Source organism: Mus pahari, chromosome 5 (genome assembly GCF_900095145.1).
Source record: "Mus pahari chromosome 5, PAHARI_EIJ_v1.1, whole genome shotgun sequence".
NCBI lineage: Eukaryota > Metazoa > Chordata > Mammalia > Rodentia > Muridae > Mus > Mus pahari.
The window spans coordinates 38,085,774-38,108,847 of NC_034594.1; the positions used below are offsets into that span (position 1 = coordinate 38,085,774).

The 23,074-nt window shown below is 41.6% G+C and overlaps 1 protein-coding gene across 4 annotated transcripts in view; it reads right to left on the reverse strand.

Moving 5' to 3' along the window:
* Nucleotides 1–23,074, reverse strand: part of Trak2 (trafficking kinesin protein 2) — a 61,417-nt gene that overhangs the window by 37,561 nt on the left and 782 nt on the right. The window contains exon 1 of one of the 4 annotated variants that reach the window (XM_029539163.1): nt 22,789–23,065. The exons of 1 other annotated variant lie outside the window; for it this stretch is intronic. The gene's annotated coding sequence lies outside the window, so the exon portion shown is untranslated. Of the gene's footprint in view, nt 1–22,784; nt 23,066–23,074 lie in introns of those variants that run through there. 2 more of the 4 variants (XM_021198320.2, XM_029539162.1) reach the window with 2 other exon arrangements.

A 23,074-nucleotide genomic window follows, 5' to 3' on the forward strand; every position in this document is an offset into this window, starting at 1 on the left:
TCCTGGAACTCACTTTGTAGACCAGGCTGGCCTCGAACTCAGAAATCCGCCTGCCTCTGCCTCCCGAGTGCTGGGATTAAAGGCGTGCACCACCACACCTGGCTCCCATATTGCTTTTTTTATATTTATACATATCACTTAAGAATACAAAAGTTTATATACAGGTTTTGATCATGGGTTGCAGACCTGTGTTGTAGAGATTACTGTTTAACTCTGGAGTTTGTGGGTGATTTGTTCTCAACACTTGCATAAAAGCATAAATAAAACTGGAATGAACACAGAACTAAGCCCAGGGTGAGAGTCATGCAGAAAGAATGCAGCCCTCCAGCATGATCCGGGAGCCTGCACATGGCACACCAGGTCAGGGGTGACTTAGCAATGCAGCATTTTCCTGGGAACTCAGCAGAACTCACCCCAGTTTAACTTCTTAGCCAGGGCAGTTCAGCGTGGCAGCAGTGACTACAGTACTGTTTACATATCTTCATGTTAGAGCCGGGATTTTACTCTGAGTTCCTGTGATTCTGACCTTGTGCTCATTACTTAGTATTTCTGAATCTTATTTTAATTTTTTTTTTTTTTTTGCCAAGATGGGGGTATTTACAAATAAGTGGGATCAGATATAAAGACCAAATACAAAATAAAAATCCCTAGTTGGGCAACTGAGACACAGCAGACACTCCAATGCTCACTGTCTCTAGCTTTTCTCTATCCCTTAAGCCTGAGGAAAGTGTCTATCTCTGAAGGTCCTGCACGTCTGCACACAGAACTGGTCCACCTGAAGATCGGCTGAGTAATCTTCCATCGGAAAGAGGCAAGGACCAAGAGGATCCAACAAATGACCTAAGGCTGGCCACTGGGGATTATCACTAGAGTTCATTCCCCACGGACTTGCAGGAAGCTTGTTTGTAATGGCAAATCTTACAAGTCCATATCATGCCAGCCAACTGCAAAAGCACTCCCTGATGCTCTAACTTAATGCTTAACCACCATCAACACGTGACCTTCCAGTTGTGGAGGTCAGAGGCAGGAACCAGCTCCACTGCTTGGTACCAACGTGTCACTAAGCCATGCTCCAGTGAAAAGCTTAGTCCCTTGCTTTCTAGCTGCTGCAGCTGCTTCTCTTGGCTATGGGCCTCTTCTACTATCCTGAAAGCCAGCAGCATGGCCTCCTGGAGCCTCCTCCTCTGCTTCTATTGTCACACTACTGGCTGTTTTTCCTTATAAGGAACATATAATCAATGTTTAAGCCCAACTGGATAACCCAGGATAAACTTCTCAAGATCGAGACTTCAAAGTCCCTCTGTCTCAGGTAACATTCACAGGTTCCAAGAACTTAGATCTTGATGGCTGTGACTCAGGTGGCCACAGTGGCTCAGAATACAAACCCCAGTGCCAATACTTACTGGTTGTATGACCTGTCCTCTCTTCCCTCATGCGTCCCCAAGGGGTAGAACTCAGATGACAGGCTTGGGGAGGGGAGCATGCATTCTTTCCAGCTAAGCCATCTCACAGCCCAGGAATTCTGCACAAACTACTTTACCGTGTTTCTTCATCTGTGAAATGGGCTTAATAACAGGATCGACTTCCCAGGCTTTGCAATGAGGATTAAGGGAGTTATGAGAGCAGCAGCCTCAGAGGGTCACTGGGGCAGTCCCACAGCAGCTGCAGATGGTATGCTATTACTGTTTCCACCACCACCAATGGAACAACAGAGGCTTACCATCCATGGCTCAATGGCATCTCTCTCAACATTAGAGGTCATGCTTCCTAGCCGTTCCTCTGACAGTGAATTGGTCTGGGGACAACCATTTTTTTCCTTCCATCTCTGAGGAACAGGAAGCATAGTCCAGAGTCCCAACTCGCAGAAACTGAATTCTGGGAAACACTAACAGCGCCTCCTTTAGCTGCACAGTTCTATGTTCTCCCTGTGGCACTGTCTTTGTTTGGTGGCTCTTTATTTAATCTTTTTAGAAATAACTGCAACTGATTTTTTTCTACAAGCTAACAAGTCAAGTATGTCACATTTAACAAGAAACAGACCTCTGTAAACCAGACACATTTAGGAGAAAATCAAGTAAAAGAACCCACTAAATTGTTTAAAGAAGAACAGGACTCAAAATGAACCACCAAAACATGTCACTGTCATTGCTGGGAGAACACATTATGACTAAGAACTGAGTTAGCTCAGCCACAGAATTCAATGGCCGACAGAGAGAACCTAAATATAGGCACTGTGCCTAAAAAAAAAAAAAAAAAAAAAAAAAAAAAAAAAAAAAAAAACCAAGTAGATACTTCCTTAAAACAGGATACTTTGGACAAAACAGCCCCATGGAAAAGACTAGAAACTCAGTAAAAATCCACCTTATGAGAAGGCAGAGCCTGGAATCACAGCAAATGCAGTTTTAATAAAGCATATTAAAAATATATCTTAAATTTATATTTATAAACAATGCTTTGGGGATTAATTAGAAACTCATGTTGGCTGCTAAGTTGCATGTAAAAGTGGGAACAATACCAATCACTGACCTGCAACAGCTCCTCAGGCAGAGGTAAACTAAGCTGGACCACAGATAAGCTTTTAAAAATGAAATAAATTTATCTTACTTCTAAATGAAATAATTAACTTTTGACCAAGACTAACTGGTTATACCATATCTGGCCATACTTAGGGCAAATTTACCAAAACTTCACCAGGATTGTCATGACTTTAGTGCTATAAAGGCATGGGGAGTGTCAACCCCCAAATTGAAGGGAACCAGTGAGCAGAAGACATCTTGAAGGTGGAGAACGCATACTGCACCCAGCAGTGAGGTAGCAGCGAATGGGCTACGCCCAGCACAGCTGTTCTAGCAGCTATCTGTCCATATTCCCGTTTCCTACTTTCAATTTAGCGGCCAGTAGTGTTTTCATAATATGACATCTATGGAAGCAGCTTCCGATTATAGACAGACTGGACCCCAAAGGCTGTTGAATCCATGACTTAAGCATCCCAAACCATGAACAAGATTCAGGCTCCTACAGGATATGTTTTGGGCTTATTTGTCTGTTAACATCAACATCTGCTGCGGTAGGTAACCCCTCCCTGCCACAATCTCCACCACCAGAAGGGAGGTAACCTCTGGCAAGGAAGGAGCCCACACCAGAGCATCACCTCAAGATAAGAAAGGCTCGAGCCCAGGGTGCCGTCTGCAGTTTTGATAAGTTTCCACAGATGCCCTCTGCCATCCCCTATGCACACTTAGCCCTTAAGCTCTTACATCCTAAGCTTGGCCTGAATTACCCTCTGAGGAGGCAATTGCTGTTAGGAGTGGTCCTCTGCCCATACCACATCAGATCATTCTGTTTCTTCACTCCTGGCTGCTGACCATTAATGGCAGGCCTCTATCTTCAATCACCACAGAACTGTCCTTCATTATCTCTATTCTGTAGCAACATGTGTGAACTGATACTTTAATTTTGTATGCTAGTCCTACACGAATCCATGAATCTGTTGTTGTCACTGCTTTTAAGGTAAAGGGAAACTTGTAATATTTATATACTTTTTGAAACAAGGTCTTACGTAGCTCAGGCTGGTTTTAAACTTGCTATATAGCTGAGGATGATCCTGGATTTCTGATCCTCCTGCCTCCAGCTCTTGAACGAAGGGATGACAGATTCATGCCACCCTGCCTAATTCACTCAGCGCTGGGGTTGCCCCCCTGCCTTCCTTAATACACGCCCATCAGGCACTCTACAATGCATCTTCACTCAAAACCCAGTTACAAGTTATAAGGAGTGTCTCTGCTTCAGAAAATTTGTAAGAAAGTTAATCTACAAGGCCAGGACAAGACTTCCTGTCCCGCCCACTGCAGCATGTAAGTGTGCTTGCCACACACTTAAGAAACTTGGAGAAGTTTGGCCTGGTACTTCCTAAACAAAGATATGTGCATTATCTGTAGTTTTGAAGCTGTCCAGTTCAAACTACCCAAGTAGCAATGGATACTGTTTCTCTGTGTTTTGTTCAACAAATGAAATGGGAAGAAAATAGGAGACTGCTGATAGGTATCTGTGATTCAAGACCTTAGGATGACTCCATGATTCCATCCTAAATACAGTGGAAAGGTCTAAAAAGCAACAAAGAAGCAGGCTTTGCAGGCAAGGTACCTGAGCAGCTCACTCACAGAAAAGAGGCTGTCTGTGGTCACTTTCATGTCCACTAGGGGAAAACCCAAAGCAAAGGCTAGTAGGAACTCTTTCTCAAAACAGCAAAGTGTGGTCCTTACCGGATATTTAAATATTGTATTTTATCCATCTTGAAAATTCAAATTCCAGGTGTGTTGAGCACTAAATATTGCATTTAATAGAGATTACTACTGCCTTTGGATTTTATTTTTTATACTATGAACTCTTAATATCATAAAAGTCAAGCATGTTAGTGCATGTACATATTGGTATTCAAAGTTGAAAGTGAGAAACATTAAATACAGTCCCTCTTTATCTGTATGGGACCATGAGATAAGCTCACCACCATTATAGTTAGGAACCACGAGACAGTCCACACAACACAGCTCACTGTCATTGTAGTTAGGAACCATGAGACAGTCCACACTACACAGCTCACTGTCATTGTAGTTAGGGACCATGAGACAGTCCACACAACACAACTTACTGTCACAACTTAATTTATAAGGAATGGACACTGAAAAATAATTATATTTGGTTAATTTAATCTCACTGTGTTTCAACTACCTCAATGTGGAAATAGCAACAGTACTTACCCCTTATGGGATTATTATGTGCATTAAATAAGTTAATATTTGTAAAACATATGTAACAGTATTTAATACATAGTAACTGCCATCTATTTAATATGTCAAATTATTATTGTTTGTGTGTATGTGAGTGTGAGAGTGTGTATGTGTATATGCAGTGAACATGCAGAAGTTAAAGACCAGCTAGAGTTAGTTTTTTCCTTTCACTGTGAATTCTGGGGATCAAAGCCAGATCATAGGCTGGAGAATCAAGTTCCTTTACCAGCTAAGGCATCTTCTGGCCCAATTAGGTTTTAAATAAATCTAGTGTAAACTTAAGTACTCAGGAGGTAGAAACATAAATTGGAGACAAACCATTCCTGGCACCTGGTTGTCTGGACAAAGATGCATAACTCAGAGCAGTGTCTCTCCATCTACCCTGTTAAGAGCCCTTCTCAAACACACACCCCTTTTACAGTAGCCTGCTATGCAGTCTCTGCAGCTGCCACTAGCCATAATGTAGGGGCTCAAAGAAGAACCACAAGGGTCTGTAACTAGTGCTCTAAAAGAGCTTCTTATATAAAATTCTTTCCCAATAAAAAGCTCACCACAGAATCCAGACTGGTGCAGCCATTCAAAGACCATCAGGAGTGACTTGGCATCCTTACACCAAGAGCTTCTGCCCCTAGGCTTATTATCTACTCCAAAGAACTGTGATGTCACCTACATAGAGAGAGACATGTCTGCAGGTTGTTTCCTGCAGCACTGTTCATGACAGGAAGGCAAAGCCTACTCTTCAAAGTGCAAGTAAAATGGGGTAGAGACACACTGTAGGGCAACATGCACTAGAACCAAAGGCTAACTGAATAAAGCAACAATCAATTCCACTTATATGTATGAAATATTTTCCATATTTAGTTTGCACACTCAGTATGTATAAATATATTGAAATGTTTACCTTTAATGTGAGGAAAATGAAACTCTGACGGTTATAAGTTAAAAAAGAAGTATTAAAAACCCATGAAATGTTTAAAGCCCACTGCTCTTCTGGCAGTGAACCATATAATTACATTGCATGTAATTACTGTTACATCCCTTCCATTCATAAAGGCTAAGCTTGTTCCTGGACACACCAACATGCACACACAGTTCTGCAATGTGAACTCTGTGGCACACTTCCTGGCACATTTCTCAAAAAGTCATCACGTTTCCTGATGTGACATAACTGCTCCTCAGCGGGCGGGGCGGGTGTCTCAGGAGCTCTGGGCTTGGCTGCCTAGGGAGTGCTTTAATGCAGCGTTTGCCAGGTTTAGGTTGAACATGCTAAGGGGTTAAGAATGAAGCATAATAAAGTGTATTCCTCTATTTCATCTGCCGAAATTGGCTACCAACTGTACTGTGCATTTCTGTTCAGTTATTTTACCTTTCCAACACAAAAAGAAAACATGTACATATTCAAATATGTACTTTTGTTTCTCACTATAAATACAATAAGTTCATTTAAAAATTTAAGACAGCATACAAAGAATCAAATGAAAATTATTCATGTTTCACCATCATTCTCAAGATAAAATGTTTAGCTGCTAGAGAAATATTTATCTTTTTTCCATGTTAACCTAGACATTGTATTCACAAGTATCCGGTATTTAGAATACTTAATTATATAATCAACAATTATTTCCATTGGTGATCTCTAAACAATTAGCAGTTATTAATTCACTTTAAAAAGAGTCTGTAGCAAGACTCAGCAAACATTTCCTGTAGAGTCAGGTACCGAAAGCTTTCGAGAAGCCATAGACCATTTGTTGTATAAGATTGTTGTTCTCTTTTGCTAATTCTTTAAAAAACAAACAAAACAAAACAAACAAACAAAAACCCCTAAATCTTCATTTATGAGATGAGCTAACTCCGACTCAAGCTCTTCCTGGCTGCCTTCGGATGTAGAACCAAAGCCATGGCATGTCTGCACACAGATTAGAAGGCCACAAGGATACCACCCCAACACATCACAAGGACGAAAACTGAGGAAGCCACGCTTTTTTTTTTTTTTTTTAAGATTTATTTATTATTATTATATCTAAGTACACTGTAGCTGTCTTCAGATGAACCAGAAGAGGGTGTCAGATCTCATTATGGATGGTTGTGAGCCACCATGTGGTTGCTGGGATTCAGGACCTTTGGAAGAGCACTCAGTGCTCTTAACCACTAAGCCATCTCTCTAGCCCAAGCCACGCTTTTAAAACTACACTTCTCAACAGGAATTTCATTTGATGCTTGACGTCACAGAGTCAAGGACAAGGGGTTATATTAAAATGCTTAAAACAACCAGATGTGGTGGCACATGCCTGTAATTCCAGCACTCAGGAGGCAGAGGTGACAGGAGGGGGAGGGGCTGGAGGAAGATACTAAAACAGACTTGCCTGCTATTTATACTTTAGATTCATGCCTTTCTTCCCTCTATCTCCTCAGTCTCACTGTCATGAATGGTTAGCAACATGACCATCCAGTACTTTTGGTAGTCAAGTCATTTGGGGATAGTCATATGATAGCTTATTCAAAGGAAATGGGATGGAAAACAATGTTAAATATAGACTTCAAATGAGCAAACTAATGTTGCATTCAGCAAACAGTGGTGCATTCTTTTTTCAAGAAAAACAATTTGATGTTTAAATTCTATCCTGTTAAATAGGCATTATCTTCTCTGTGCCACTTGGCAAAAGAGTTACATATGGCATATAATATAAAAGTTACATTTTAATCAAAGTTTTTCAAGATAGGTTTCTTACAAGTTTAATATGCAATATTTAAATAGCTGTAAGATTTTAACTGAAAAAGTTGTTACTTTTAAAAGCAACTTTTATCATTAAATTTTACTAAGTCCACACTGTCTACTGCTAAATCATAAAACTTCGCTCAGGAGAAAGTAGTTGGGAAATGTTTAGCAAGTGCCCAGGCCAAAACTGCCTTGCAGCCCAGCCCAACCACCAGGGAATATGTGGAAAGGTCATTCAGGGTTGGAGGTCAAAGGGGGCTATGCTGCTCTTTGTGAGACTAGGAGAGCAACTGGCCTTTCTTTCTCCTAAGCAGAGGGAACAGAGCTCAGCATGGGCAGCAGCTCAGAGGCCACAGGAGTACCAAGGCTTTGCAGGGATCTTAGGGAGGGGTTTGGCTATCTGTCTAGTCTTGGTGGGTGTAGAGCAGCAGGCCTCAATCTGCGGGTCGTGACCATTTGTGGAGGTTGTTGAATGATTCTTTTTAGGGGCTGCATATCAGATATCCTGCATGTCAGATAGTTACATTATGATTCCCAACAGTAGCAAAATTAGTTATGAAGCAGCAACAAAAATAATCTCGTGGCTGGGATGGGGGTCACCACAAGACAGGGAGCTGTGTTAAAGGGTTGCAGCATTAAGAAGGTTGAGAATCACTACTCTAACATTCTGCTGACATGCGAGTCACAGACACATTAAAATATTAGCTCATAGGATACTTTTGTCAAAATTTACATCACAGGCTATTAATAAAATCATCAGTTACCTCAAAATCTTTTTTAAACAAGGAAAATGTATGATATCTGTTTAACTACAGCAACAGATAAAATGGATAAAATGGTAAAAAAAAAATGGATAGAGGGCTTTAAAACATAGGTAGCACAGAGTAAGTAGTATAAAATGTTTGTGGAGTCCCTTAACTAAAACCAGAAAACATCTGGAGTGGAGGCATTTTATGTGACAGGTTCTGTAGGTATTGTAATAGGTCTGTACTTCTGGGAGGAAACAAACCCATCCCTGCAAGTCAGAAAGCACTTTCAGTGTTGAGTGGCAAAACTAAGATACTAGATTACAAAAGGGGTTGGCAGCTGAGCTTCTAATACCAGGGAATACTAACAACTAACTACTCAGATGCAATCATGCTGTCAGACTTAAGACTGTCCTGTGAACTCAAACAGCTAAGGTCCCTTGAGAACAGCAATCTCAGCACAGCAGTAAGGAATAGCAAAACGCTAAACACAACAGTGAGAAGAAAATTTATGCTCGTCTATTCGCTATATCTTTTAAGAATAAAAATAATTTGGTTTTGGTATTAAAATCATCACAAATCCTTCAGTTACTTAAAAACTGCAGAACTCAGAGGTTTTAGAAGCGGAAGCTCCCCTGCATCAGGTGCCCAGAGCACAGGGCCAGGTGCCTTGGCCCTTCAAACACAGCAGGCTGAGTTCATGACCATCCGGAACTGCGGTACAGCTTAAAGAGGGCTGGGGAATGCTCAGGATACAGGCATATTTACTATAAACATCTTTATAAACACATGCAGCTCTGCATATCTAAGACACATAAGTATTTTAATGTAATTCTACCACACAAAAGAATTTCAATTATATTTGTCATAAATCTAAGCCTTATTTTGCAAAGCCAGTTGTCAAAGATCTTTAGAATTTTAAGACAGTATTTTTTTTAGATTTATTTTATTTTTATGTGTCGAAGTGTTTTGCCTGGTTTGTGCATCTCATGCATGCCTGGTGCCCATGGAGCTCAGAAGAGGATAGATACCAGATGCCCTGGAGCTGGAGTCACAGACTGTCGTGAGCCACCATCTGGGCTGGGAATGGAACTCTTAACCGCTGAGTCATCTTTCTAGTCTCTAATGTTACTCTTTGAGTGAAATTTTATATGTAATGGATAATTTTTGCTTAACAATAAAATTCAGAGAACAAAGGATAGGCAACTTTTTGAGCTATGGCTACTGTTAACTCGGGAAACAACTGGATTCCAAGCTTGAGGGACACAATTAACTGGGGTGTCTGAGTCTTTCTCCACCTGCCTTTAACAGCCACTATCCCACATTTCAAGATTTTCTCACAAGCCCTCCTCTTTCTCACCCTAGAAGTCACATAACTTCGAAGACCTTTATTTCCCACTCCATGGCAGTCATGCCTCATGTTTCAATCTTTAGCTCAAACTGGCATTTCATAACTTTAAATTAGAAATGTCAGTTATCGATCAACAATATGAACTAACCAGTACCCTCCAGAACTGTGTCTCTAGTTGCATATGTAGCAGAGGATGGCCTAGTCAATCATCAGGGTTGGGGAGCAGGGCAGGCAGGAGGGTATTGGAAACTTTCGGGATAGCATTTGAAATGTAATTGAAGAAAATATCTATTTAAAAAAATGAAATAAAAAAAAAAGAAATGTCAGTATCAATTTATAAGGGTACCATAAAACCTGCACATCCTAAACTCAACTTTCCCCCAATCTCCCACCATACTTGCTTTATTGTTACTATTATTAAATTTTTAAAAGACATTTTTATTTTATATATTTTGCCCATATGTATGTGAAGATGCCACATCCCCTGCAATTGGAGCTACAGAAAGCTGTGAGCTGCCATGTGGCTGCTAGGAATTGAACCCTCTGGGTCATCTTAACTGATGAGCCATCTCTCTAGCCACTACTGGAATTTTTTTCTTTTCTGAGACAGGGTTTCTCTGTGTAACGCTGGCTGCCTTGGAACTCACTGTGTAGACCAGGCTGGCCTCGAACTCACAAAGATTCATGTGCCTTTGCCTCCCCAGTGCTGGGATTAAAGGTGTGTGCCACCTCTATTACTCGTTTTTACCTGTTTCACTTTATAAGCACATGTGGCTCTAGAATTATCTGCATCTCTCAAGATCATCCACACTGCAGAGCCCAAAACTCAGTCACTGTCCCCTCTAACCTTCTCTCTACCTGGTCTCTAGTTCCTATGAATTTACTAAGACACTGCCACTGCCTTCAGTCACACCTTCCCCTTCACTAACTGCTGCAATAGGTGGCTACTTGCCTGCTCTGTGCCCACCCGTTCTCTTTGCTTCCTACTCCTATGCAGTCAACGTCCTCAATCTCTACACTTGCAGCAATCTGGGTTCTCCGGCAGATATTCCAATAAAGGGAAACGTGCTAAGTGTGGGGACAGATCTGTAATTCACTTCCCAAGTTTGCTCATCATTCTGTTTGTTGTGACACTTCCTCCAGACTTGGACACTGAGCACACAGAGGTGACTTTAATATCCAGCTCTGCACAGCTAGAGAGAGTAAGAGACTTCTGAGCAACACTAGCTCTTTGACCCTGAAGGCATGACCCCAAAGATTCCGGTGAAATTCCAGACTTTCCTAAAGAGTATGCCGAATGAAACTAGACTCAGAAGTTTCTAAGATTTGTTTCTAATGGAAACAATTCATAATATCGTCGTAAGAGCTTCCTGAGTTTCAATGTAAAACTATATTCACATCTCTGTTCCAAACTGGCTTTCCTACTATAGCGTCTAGTGTAGGCTGTACATGCACTATGCCTTGGCACTGACTTCAAAGCTTTCCACTCATAATCCTCTTTAATCCTCACAGCAGCCCCAGGATGTGGACATCACTGTCACCATTTTATAGACAAGGCCACTGAGGCTTAGTAGTTGATTATCATACCGAAGTTAGTGAGAGCCAGGGATGAAACCCAAGCCTATTCTACAGTTGATACCTCTAACCTTTGAGGTCTGACAAATGATTGGGACAGACAAGAAGTGCATGTCATTTGAAAGGGCTTTAGAGATAACTGTAAAACAATTTCCTCACTTTAAACACACATACACACACACACACACACACACACACACACACACACACACTCTGATTCTGGGATAAAGAAGAGAAAAGCAAACAAATGCTCAATTTGTATACACACACACACACACACACCATGTATGTTATCTGGGGCCACAAAGATGGCTCAGTGGGTAAAGGTGCTTGTTGCCAAGCCTGACAACTTGAGTTTGATACCTGGAAACCCCATGGAGGAAGGAGGGAACAACCCCTGAAAGTTGTCCTCTGACCTCCACACAGGCCCTCCCCCTACTCATACATTCTAATACTACTAATAATAACAATAATAATAAATACAAGCACAAGAAGATAATTTTTACTTAAAGTTAAGACATAATAGTAAGGAAAGGCGAAAACTGGCTAAGGGAGAGGGAAATGGCCTGTGCTGACTTGACTTAGGTCATTACTGTGAGCAGCAATGTGCGCATACCTAATGGTGTAATGTAAAGGCCTCTAGGGTCAGCTTCCAAAGACTTCTTTCTCTCTTTTATTTATTTATTTATTTAGTTAGTTATTTTAGATGTTTAAATTCACTTTTAATCTTGTTCCTTCGTTCCTTGTGAGGCTATCAACCATCATACATGCTGGTGCCAGCATGCCTCTCCCTTTTCTAGCTGGATGCTGGGGTGAGAAACCAGATAAGCAGGCTATCAGAGAATGCACAAGGTATCTGTTTGAGATTGACCCCAGGACCTGTTTTCCTGCCCGAAGCACTTTCTCGGGTGCCTGTTCCTTACCCTCTGAGCACAAGGGATTTAGCTGGCAGCTTCTCTTCCTTTGGCACTGCTGCCAAGCGCTTTTCTCACCTGGTGTCCTCTTTCCTAGGCTGGTTATGAACACTGCTCTTTCTTTACTGCCTCCCGAGGAGAGTGGAAGTCCTCCTTTCTTCCTTTCTAAGCGTTTTTGCGTTAATCCATAGAGAGACCAGGAATGGATTATAAACAGGGAAATCTTGCATTTTTCTCATTGTGATTTTGCTAGCGTCTATAGAACCCTCTTCTGTAGACTTAAGTATCCCAGAAGACAATGATCTCATCTGTTGTCTTTCCTCCCTGTGCTCAGAGCTCTTTGACATGTCTTATTATGCACAACCCAAACCTAACAGCAAATAACACATACAGATAGCATTGAAAGCCTACTGGATCACTGATTGAAAGTAAGCAGGCTAGCCCTATGTGGTGGCACAGAGCTCCCAGCACACTGGAGGCAGAGGCAGGCAGCTCTCTGTGAATTTGAGGTCAGGCTAGTCTACACAGTGAGTTCTAGGACAGCCAGGATTACATAGAGAGACCCTGTCTCAAAAAACAAAACAACTAAGTAAGCTATTAGAAGCAATTTAACAAATAAAGTTGATTACAATTTCAGTCCAGGAACAATTCTAAAGAAATTCTAAAGAAATGCTGTACTGGTCTTAGGAAAATTACGAGATGGGCATAACTGTGCGAGCCTGTTGATCTGATCTGAGAAGGCGAGACCGTAAGACTCTAAGTTGGAGACTAACCTGGGCTACAGTGAGACTTAATAGCTCCAACTTCACATAAAAGGGTTTTGTGTTGAATGACCTATCGTTGTATAGTAGTAACACTACCTAAGTACCTACTCTTCTTGTAGTAAGGGGGAAAGGACTGGTTTGGGCTCACTGCTTAGACTTTCTGTGCTCTCCACTAAGCATGTGCAGCTGAGTGACAAAGCATTTCAAACAAGCCCCACATGAGAAAATAATCAGAGAGCTTAAAAAATTCACAGCTGCTAGGATAAGCCTCACTTGTAGTCTTTTAATTTTGTGACTAAAAAAGAGAACAAAACCAAACTCAGTAAGATGAAAAGCTATGGTTTCTTGGTTACGGTTTTAGTTGTTTTCCAGCTGTTAACTCTATGCTTTGGGAACAGCGGTCCCATCTCAGACACATGGTTACTGGTTTCTAGGCTCCTCCTCTCCTCTCCCAGACAGAGCGATCTTTCTTAGCCAACAAGCTTCCCTTTGTTGTGATTTATAGCACTGACCCTCTACATGACATGAGAGCAGGGCTTAGGTGCTGGGACTCCAAACACCACTCACTCTAAATAAGTTATCCATCTTCGAACAGATGACTTGTTGAAACTGACTACATTTTAAATACAAAACAGTTAAAATTCTCCCAAAGTATAACAAAACCACACTGCGGTATGGGGTTACTGCAAACGTAGTCAGCAAGCATGAACATCACGCTACAGGCAAGCCCTCCATGGCCTGCTTAACTGTCCCTTCTCTTTGGTGACTCTTCTACATCAGCTCTTTCTCACCCATCTCTGACTACCCACTCCACCCCACCCCAATTCTTCATCTCTCACTCTTCACAGCAATACATGCCTAGGGTCTACAGCTTTCACCTGACTGGGGTAAAAACTCAATCTCAGAAAGGAGGAGCTGGAGCAGGGAGTGGTCATGGACCCCTAAAATCCATCATGGGAAGCTAATGCAGGATGACCCCAGGTTTGATGCCAGACTGGGCTTTTTATATATATATATATATATATATATTTCAGTTTTTCTGCTATGTACTATTACAAATTATTACATGTAAGCAAGTCACTTAACCACCCACTCCTACCTTCTCTGAACTGTGGTCCACTGGATACCCCTGCCTACTAACTTCACCACCTTCTATGGATTACCAACATGCTCAAAATCATCTTTACGATTTTTGTAGTCAGGGTCTCACTTTTGCCTGGAACTTCATAGGTAGCTCAGGCTAGCCTCCAATGTGTGATTCTCATGCTCAAACTATTATTAAAACCAGGTAAGAGTATTAAACACGCCCTTCCTTGGGGTTTGGGCACTTCTCACAACCACTGCCCTCTCGGGAGAGGCTCATTCAAGAGACTTAGAAAGCATTTATTCTCATTTTTTTTTTTAGTCCCTCATCCCTTATTCATAACTAGCACACCTGAACTCTCCAGAAACAGCTCTTGTTTTTCTAACCACCCCCCTCCCCCAACCAACCAAATCACACTTAGGCACTACATCATTTCTAGTTCAGCAATGACACTGTTCCTCAGCCACCTTCTTCCCATGCTGTTCTCGGATTTCTCGACTTCTCGCTGAATTACCTTGATACTTTGAATGAAAAAATGTCCCGCCAGGCTCATTTGAACCCTCGTCCCCCAGATAGTGGTGCTGTTTGGGAAGTTTTGGAACCTCGGGGGGGGGGGTAGGACCTTACTGGAGAAAATATGTCACTAGGAAGAGGTTTTATAGATCCATTCCACTTCCTGTTTCTTTCCCTCTCTTCCTGTCCCTTCTTTTTCTCTTCCTCCTCCCCCACCCCAATCTCAGCTTCCTGTGCTGCTGGCTTCTCCCCTGCCTCAGTGGCCTCTATGTCTCTGTAACTGTAAGACAAACTAAATTCTTTAAGTTGTTTCGGTCATAGCAACAACAACAAAAAAATAACTAATGCAATGACCCAGCTCCTGTGGAGCCTCACATCTGGCACCTGAGGAGTTTGACTGCAACAGTTTTTGTTCTTGTTGCTATTTTTTCTTTCTTTCTTTGACTTCATTTGCCTTGTATGTTAGCACATCATTACCACAATCAGTGACCTCTTCAGCATTAATTGCATGAGATGTCTGGCTCTTCGGCCCCTTTCTAAGTTCTATTCTTATCTCCTCCATCTTAAAGAGATTCCATGGACTCTTCCTTCCTTAGCACACCAAATTTGATCCATTAGCAATCCTGGAAAGTCTCCTGCCACTGGGTGTCTCAGACCCACCGTCCCCATACCTTCCTATTTCAAGCCATCCCATCACCTGTTAGCCTTCAGGGGTCCGGGCAGGACTCCAGGCACGATCTCTGCACCCTTCCTCCTCTGAAAGTCAGCAAGATTCATGTTTGTAAAACCAAGCTACTTTTAAAAAATAGGCTTTTTTTTCTTCTTGATGACAATCATTCTGATCGGGGTTAGATGGACTCTTAAGCAGTTTTAGTTTGTATTTCCTGCTGGCTAAGGACGTTGAATAACTTTTAAGATACTTTTAGCCACTTTTAGTTCTTCTTTTGAGAACTATCTATTTGGCTCATTAACACATTTATTGATCCTAAGGGGGTTTTGGAATTTAATTTTGGAGTTCTTTATGTATTCTATTATTAATCCCCTGTCAGATTTATAGGGCAAATGTTTTCTTCCATCCTAAAGTCTGTCTCTTCTCTGTGCTGTTGGTCTCCTTTGGTATGCAGAAGTTTTTTCATTCCATGGAAGCCCAGTGATAATACTTGGGGTTATTTCCTCGTGCTGTTAGGGTTTATACAGCTCTCGAGTAAACACTCAAAGGTCTAACAACACATCACAGAGATATTTGTACATCTATGTTCATTGCTACACTGTTCACAATAGCTAAGAAACAGAACCAAATTAAATAAATATCCATCAACAGATAGGTGGATAAACAAACGATGGAACACATATACAAGGAAATTTACTCAGCCATCAAGAATGAAATTACAACATCTGAAAGATGGAGATCATTATTAAATAAATTGTTATTTACTTAACATAATGTTAATATATTATTTACTTAATATATAGTATTAGGATATATTAAGTAAAATAAGCCTGACTCAAAAAGGTAAGTATTGTGCGATTTCTCTCATATGCAGAATCTAGATTTAAGTGTATGTTACTGGTTGAGTGCCAGGGAGGGTAGAGCAGAGACTATGAGAGGTGAGGAAGAAATCTTACGGAGGTAGTGGAGTACATGTGACATGAAGGCAGGAGAACCACTAACAGGGGAAAGGGACTAGCAAGAAGGAGGGCAATGGAACAGGGTGTGTATGCATATACACACGTATATACACAGGTATGTAGGCATGAAAACGACATAAGGGAGCCGATTACTTTGTATACCAACTTAAAAATTTCATTAACAAAAACTCCAAAACAGGCCCTTGCCTTCACCTCTCCCAAGCTGCACTTGCCCACTGAAACTCGTCTTCAGCTTCCTAGCACCTCCTTCCCACACTCCTCTCTTAGCCTCTGTCAGTGGTTGGCTGAATGAACACTCTTCCATCCTGTTCTCTATAGCTGACTACCACTCAGGCCTCAGCCCATCCTACGCCTTAGTGCCTGGTCTGTACATTCACATGTATATTATATTCACTTCCAAGTCCTCTTGGAAAGAAACGAGGTGCTATCAGCCTTTGTTTTTTCTGTCCTTTGTTTGATAACCAGAATGGGAATTCAATGGTAGGAGCTCAAACAATTCAGTAACTATCTGAGGCTTGTTACTTATACATATATATTTAAATTAGAGGGCTTTTTTTTTTTTTTTCAGTGTGGGGGACCAATCTGGTATTCCTGCAAGTACCCTACACTAGCTACATCTCCAGGCCTGAGGTGAAGAAGCAAATAAATTGTTGGCAAATTCTTTCCCCACTGACTTCCATAATATGTCAACTTATTGTTGTTGTTTGGTTTGGTTTGACTTTTGAGACAGGATTTTACTGTGTAACCCTGGCTGTCCTGGAACTCACAGAGATCCACGTGCCTCTCCTTCCCAAGTGCTGGGATGAAAGATGTGCACCACCACCACCCAGCTAATTTATCAACTCTTAAATTATGTCCTTTTAAAAAAATTATTAAACAGGTTTTTTTCCTTTTCTTTCTGATTTAAAAAAAAAGCTTTGTAAAAAAACAGAACTCAACATCTGGCAAATACTAGCAGATAAACACAGATAAGCTCCAAAGACCTTTACAAAATGAATTAGTTCCACTTTACCACTGTCAGACCTGTATGCTTGTTTCCTAGCATGAATAAGCTACAATTCTGGATGTCCTCAAGGTTCTGTGTGTCAGCAGTATGGCTAGAAATGAAGCATGCAAGTTACATATTAAGAAGTTAATTATAAAATAATTTTAAAAATAACTCTATTAAGAATTAGCTGGGCGGTGGTGGCACACGCCTTTAATCCCAGCACTTGGGAGGCAGAGGCAGGCGGATTTCTGAGTTCGAGGCCAGCCTGGTCTACAAAGAGAGTTCCAGGACAGCCAGGGCTATACAGAGAAACCTTGTCTCAGGAAAAAAAAAAAAAAAAAGTTAAAAAAAATTAGTCAATAGGCGATATGCCTAACAACTTCCAATAAATGCTTTTTGAATTAAACTAAAGGTATTAAAAAATAGATACAATATAGAATACAATAATCTCTACCAGAAAGAACATTAAAGAGCTAAGAAATCTGAGCTCTAACAGGGAAAGGGCTATGATCTTGTGATCTAGATGGTTAGATCTAAGATGTAACGGTCTCAGAAATCTAAGAAAACAAGATAATAAATATGTTATGGGCATTACAACATTTCTACCCTATAGCTAGATAGCAGTGGGGGGAGGTCATTTCTAGCTAAAGTGTTTGTCTTCGGGCTTGAAAATAAAATAAAAAAAAATGTTTTTCTTCATACTAGATTTAGGATTTTAGTGAGTTTCTTAAGTATGGAAGATTTGGCTGAGAACAAGGACATCTATAGAACAAAATAATCAATCAAACAAACAACAAATCCAGAACCCCACAAAAAGGAAAGATGCTGGTTGGAGAAGCGGTCCCAAAGCATTTAGCTACTAATGTGTATGTGTGTGAGGGGAATTATCAGCAAATAATGTGTTTGGAGATTTAAACCTAACTAGTTCAAGAAGTCTGAACTTGATACCATAGCAAAGTGGCTTTCAAGAGCAATCAATCTGGAGGCAGAATACAGGATACATTTCAGGGAGAGAAGACCAGAGACAGAAAGAAAACTGGGGAATTTTTAGCACATTTCACACAGATTATTGTAAGGAAGGCCTAGGATGGTGAATGGCCACAGTGGGGACCCATGTGACAGTGTAAACAGAATCAGTTAACTGGGGAACTGGGACTAGATGAGTTTATCTTTCTCTTATAATAAAAGATAATGACATCCAGCATATGCTTCATTCATTCAGGCTTAAAATGGGACTGGAGAGATGGACTCTCAAGAACTTTTTGTTTTTGTGGAGGACCCAGGTTCGATTCCCAGTATCCACATGACAGCTCACATTGTCTGTCACTCTAGCCACAAGGGATCCAATGCCCTCTTCATACTTCCAAGGACACTAGGCATGCGAGTGGTGCACAGACATGCACGTGAGCAAATACAGAGACACATTAAAAAGAAAGAGTCATCCCCTCCCCACAGGCTGACCCCTCCTCCTCCCTTCACCAACCAGACAACATACTCAGCAGAAACAAAGGACAGCATTTATTAGCTTTCTAAAAACACCAGGAAATCCTCAATCCTACAGCAGGTCATGCACTTTCTTTGAAATTCCCATGTCCTCTCTCAAGTCTTCAAATTCAAACCCTAACCAGCTCAAAAGCCCCTTTTCCATTAAGTCTTCCCAGGAGCCTTAAAGTCCATATTCCCTCCTGCCATTCTGTTTGTCTGCTTTATTTATTTATAAATAAATAAACCTTTTAAAGGCCCCTTTAACAGTTGTTCCTCACCCCTCAGATGAACTGTCCACTCCTTACAGCACGCACACTCTTTTCAATCCCCCCTGCTTTCCCTCACACTTGGTAGAAAAATCTTAATTTTTTTGTACATGGCAGTAGCAGAGTGTATGGTTAAGAATACAGATAATGAAGACAGAATAGTTGATTTTGAATTTTAACTTGGCTCTTCATTAGTTGTGTGCCCTTGGAAAAACTATGTAACCTATCTTTCTATATATTTATGAATTCAGAACGGAGGTTAACAGTACATATTTCATAGGCAGCCGGAGGAAGGGATTACAAGAGTGTAAATACTATAAAAGAATCCTAAAGATAAGATACCTTAAAAAAAAATCACTTCATAGGGTAGCAAACTATTGAATATGTTGTGATAGTTGTGTAAAACTTTACAATCTATGCAGGCAAAGGTAAAAAAAAAAAAGTTAATCATAAAGTCAAAGTTTAAGTCAAAATAGATACACACAAATTCTAAGTCAGCTGGTCTAAGGTGGGCTATGACTTTTTAAACAAGTTTCTGCTATATTTGTTTATTTGCTGTGTGTATGTGCTTGTCCATGCCAAGGTGCACAGGTGATGGCAGAGGACAGACGTCCAGGGGAGTCGGCTCTCTCCTGGACCAGGAAGGTGACAAGTGCCTTTACCCAGTGAGTCACACCCCCATATGGAGCTGGGCCTTGTATTTGGGAATTTAAGTTCCTTATAATGAGCAGTCGCCTGAACTGGTGGTCCCGCCTCAGTATTTCTCCCCCTGCCACAGCCTTTCTAAAAAGGCTTTCTAAAAGCACATGTAATGCTTCCCCACTGCTACCAAATCCTCCATTTTATCCCTTCAGTTTAAACCTCCTTGGATCTCATACAAAGCCGTCCTTATCTTTCCAGCTCCGGCTCCGGCCTCAGTCCTTCAAAGCTCACAGTGAAACCTGAGTCACCGAGTCACATCTCAAAGGCTTTTTGTACGCCATGCCCTTCGCCTGTGACACCTGTTTATTATTTACTGGGGCTACAAGGACAAAGTACCAGAGCCTGGGCAGGTTAAATAACATTCTCTCCTAGTTGAGGGAGTTGGAAGTCCAAAATGAAGGTACCAGGAGGTCTGTGTTCTCCTGAGGCCTGTCTTCTTGGCCTTGGTGATAATTTTCACTTGACTCTTCCTATGCAGGTGCAGTGTGTGTTCAGAAGCCCTACACAAATATGGATACGTTTTCAGGCAATGAGGGTTAGGTTGGGCTACCACCTAAGAATTTTACAGCTCTTACCCCTCTGCCTTGCCCAAGCCTTCCCCTCCAGCCCCTTCTCTGTCCCTAGCCTCTGAACATTGCTGTCATAGTGCTCAATACACTAACGTAACACTGGCTTCTCTTCTCCAGGACACATTTCCTAACAGTGAAGATTACCCTTATCCTCTAGGACAGCAACCTACAGAAAATACTTAACAAACATTTGCTGAGAAGCAGAGGGAAGAACATGGACCTTAAAAGTAAAAGATGTACAGATCCAAATCCTAGCTCTACTGTTCCCCAAAGAGGTAGGGCAGTCACTTAACGCTGAGTTTCCATCTAAATAAAGAGTTGCAATAATGCACAACTGAATTAGAATAAAACTACTCAGGTTTTGTTACCAAGTTAAGTGCTTAGATGTTGAAGTAAAGGTTGGATCCTGGCTGGTTTGACAGCCACTGCTATCACTCAGTAATTAAATCATTTTGAGTACATTTAATATGCTGCTTTAGTTGCCAATCTGTTAAAAGCAAACAAACAAACCAACAACAACAACCTCAGGTGCTATTACGGCCATGATAACTAGGTAAAATGTTCAGCTGAGTGTGCAACACTCCATATTATTCCTATGCTTCCTATTATTGATATTATAAGAACACTGCAGGTCTGAACAGACTTGACTAGATGTTCCATGTGACTGTCATGTCAATGACTGTTCCATGTGACTGTCATGTCAATGACTCAGGTTTCTTTCCAACTAAGTAGCATAACTTAATGAGGTTCAAAAGCTGGTCCAGGGCCAGCAAGGTGGCTGAGAGACAAAGGTGCATGTCACCAAGGCTGACACCCTGAGTTTAATCCCCACACATAGTAGGAAGAGAAAAACCAATCCTACAAGCGGTCCTCTGATTTCCACATGCATTCATGCAGGCGTGCTCCCAGGCAGACATGCACAGCAACACACACACACACCTTTAATCTCAGCACACAAGAGGCAGAGGCAGAGGCAGGCAGATTTCTGTGAGTTCCAGGTCAGCCAGAGCTACATAGTGAAACTGTCTCAAAAAAGTAAAACGAGGAAAAACAACAAATCCAAAACAAAAAAGGAACCACACAGATGATATAAATGAGCTGTAGATGAGAAGAAAATGATCGAGAACCACAGTGCTACCATCCCCCATCCCTCATGTTGGCTCTAATATAGTCTGGGCAGTGAAGTAAAAACATTAAAAGGCCAATTTCCATAGTCTTTATGACTATGGATGTTAAGCATTCATAGGGAAGACTAACAATGCTTTGTGACTATGGATGTTAAGCATCTGCAGTGAAGAAGAATAACCATAGAACCATAAAACCTGTGAACTGGAAAGCACCTTTGTGAGACGAGTCCAGTCCTATCATTTTTTTTTCAGACATAAAGGCATCCAGGTAGATTTGGAATGAGCTCTTAGTGTCTTAATGAGCAGTTCTATAGGGATGAGACTAGCAGTCAAGAGTGTACAATTTGTTCAGAGGGATAAAGTAGGAGTTATGGATGCAGTCAGAGGCAAGGAATGATGGAGCTGGTACTAGCAAACTATGAAAATTCTTCTTAACCGTTCTTTTAACCTGATTCATAACTTTGAGGCAAAGCAGGTATGGATGTAAATCTCAACTTGTTACATAAAGTCTCTTGAGCCTCACATTATGAGCAACTAATGAGCCATGTAAGTGGTTAAGTGAACCATGCACATCACATCAGTAAAAAGGGTACGGTTAAGAACACTGTCTTTCACATAGGTATGTATGTGCTGGTTAAATGTCTGAGGCTTGCCAGATACTACCTAATTTTAAAAATAGAAAGCTGGATAGTGGCCGAGATGATAAAGAGCCTTTAATTTTGCCCTTTCCCACCACCAAATGTCCTTCACAATTCATTTTCAAGTGTCATGTCACCACCATTAATATGCTATTTGGAGCTCACTGTAGCTTAGACTTTTAATAGGGCAGCAAAGATTTGAAAGGTCACAAACATTTTTACTAAGGTAGAGCAAGAGTCTAGCTCATTTTGTTCCGTGGTCCATATAAGCTAGGTGAAGTTCCAGCGAAATATTACCATCTTTCCTGATGCAGAAAAAGATGCATAAGCAGGTAGTTGACTTCACTGCCATAATTGTGATTTAAAAAAAAAAAAAAAAGTGTTTGGTACGCAAAAGTGCTGGCACTGGAAAAAACACACCTGCCAATATTCATTCTTTTTGATTCAACCTAAAGTCAGTCAGTCTGTCTGTCTGTCTGTCTTCCTTTTTCCTTTTAAAAGACATGTGGCGTCTGGTTCCAAATCAATTGCAAAGAAAAGGAAAAGCCCAATAAAGAAAGAGCTCTTTCTAGTGTCCTCTCCTCCCATTTACATCACAGATGGCCACCGAGAGCTTAAGGTTTAATGTCCAGACACTAAAGCCACTCATCCTAAAGCGACAGATGGATGCTGTCTGGCAAAGGATGGGAAGCTGCCAATCTTCAGAGGTGCAGATAGGGTGAATCCCGGAGGCTAGTGCCCAGTTCCCATCAGTTTGCACCCACACTTGGGAAAACAACCCTTTCCCATCTCGGGGCGGGATCCTTCCCTGAGTGACCTCTGGAGACCAGAGGGACGCGGGACAGGAAGGCTTCTCTGCCTTCGAGAGAAGTTGACAAGGGCAAGTTCAAATCGCACGCGGGAGCTTACTCACGGGAATGGCCCGGCGTCCTCGCTCTTCCGCCCGCACTCGCTCAGGAAGAAGCCCCTAATGCGCGGCAGCCTGAGAGCAGCAGCAGCTGCAGCTGCCGGCGCCGCCGAGCTAACCCCCCCGGGCGTGGCAGGAACTGGCAGACGCCCTCACATCATCACCGGGCGACCTTGGAGCTGCAGTGACGCCGGTTCAATGGCAGCCCCCACCCAGCTAGGGAAACTAAAAGGAGACCCACTCTCCCAACAGCCTTTGCGGCCCTAGCGCAAGGCCCTCGGGGAACTGTAGT